This window comes from Nicotiana tomentosiformis, chromosome 8 (genome assembly GCF_000390325.3).
Source record: "Nicotiana tomentosiformis chromosome 8, ASM39032v3, whole genome shotgun sequence".
NCBI classification, from domain to species: domain Eukaryota; kingdom Viridiplantae; phylum Streptophyta; class Magnoliopsida; order Solanales; family Solanaceae; genus Nicotiana; species Nicotiana tomentosiformis.
The window spans coordinates 27392513-27393815 of record NC_090819.1 but is presented as its reverse complement, the minus strand read 5'-3'; the positions used below and the strand labels follow the sequence as shown (position 1 = coordinate 27393815).

At 35.6% G+C, this 1303-nt stretch overlaps 1 long non-coding RNA gene across 1 annotated transcript; it reads right to left on the bottom strand.

The window, feature by feature from the left end:
• LOC117280973 (uncharacterized) lies at positions 1-895 on the bottom strand. The gene is made up of 2 exons (XR_011410001.1): positions 519-895; positions 1-450 (listed from the first exon to the last, which is right to left on the bottom strand). It is a non-coding gene; the product is annotated as an uncharacterized lncRNA (long non-coding RNA).
• Between the last annotated feature and the right edge of the window lie 408 nt (positions 896-1303).

Here is a 1303-nt window from a genome sequence, read left to right as displayed (position 1 = left end):
TTTAAAGTGAATCCTACTCCAGTCCCCTTGGGTTACAAGGGTTTTATCTCTTCAAAGCTCCTTGAAAATTTCGTACAAGTATGTTGATGTTATTGCGAACACCAACTGCCTTTTGGTTCTAAGTACAGCCGTTGTAACTTTGATATAATGCCTCACCAATATTTTTTTTCTTTCTTCTCTCTACTAGTTACGCAATAAACTACACTCAGATTACAATGCTTGTTTAGAGTAGAACAAAGAGTACGAAGTTGGTTCGATCAAACTATATTACTCTTCTTAGTCGTTTTTCAATATATATACCTTGAGAGATCTGCTTTGATTAAATTGCGGCAGATCTTGAAAGATTTGTAGTCCCAAGGGAGTTGATCCTTGGAGTTAAACAGAGTTGATTCATTCCAAGAATAAGTGTGGAGCCTCCTTGATTTGAATCTTGATCGACATGCTTTCCTTCTGCAAGTGTGTGCCATTTCAGTAAGTAACCTTTGATTAGTCCTTTGACTTTGGAGCTTCCAGCTTACCTTTAAGATGTATATCTTTAGTGACTATGATAGGCGGATTCTCAGCAGTCTTGGACTCCTCTAATTTGGGACCTTCCTTTTTTGTCTTCCTTCGCCTGAGTTGCCGGATCTTTTCCTTTCTTTCTTTTACTCCTTCCTTTCTCGCCTTCTTGATAGTTTTTCTCTCATTCTCCTTTGCTCTTAGAATGGACCTACAAAGAAAGATATGTTATTTTTCATCATTGAAATATGGATCTAACATATATATGGGTTTCTAGTTAATATATTCTTATAAAGGGCATATCTTGATTTAGCTATTCATGCTTAACTTGTTAATCGTTGAGCTATAACTAGTTATGCATTCTCTCATGCTAGTATAATATCATAGGCATCTCTCACATACTAGTTTATCATTTTGAATCGTATGTATGTCAGATTACATGTTATGTTACTAGTCATACACGATGCACATGCATTATAAGTTGCATATATGGCTTCACATTTAAGTGTGATTGTGATACGTGAGTTGTTCGTGAGAATTATTATTATGCATGTGAATTGGCCATGTGATTTGATATTTTTTTGTTGATATAGATCTATCCTTCATGAGTCACTATATTTACCATATTATCACCAGTAGTGTGCACACAAGTGTTTTCGACACGAAGAGTGTCGTGGCACGTGGAGTGCTAGATAAAGGTAAAGGTAGAGTCATTATTATGAATTAGACATGTTAGGCTCTAGTTCATCCATTACATATATACGTTCTATCTGATTCGACATAAATCATCTCCACTACTTTGTTG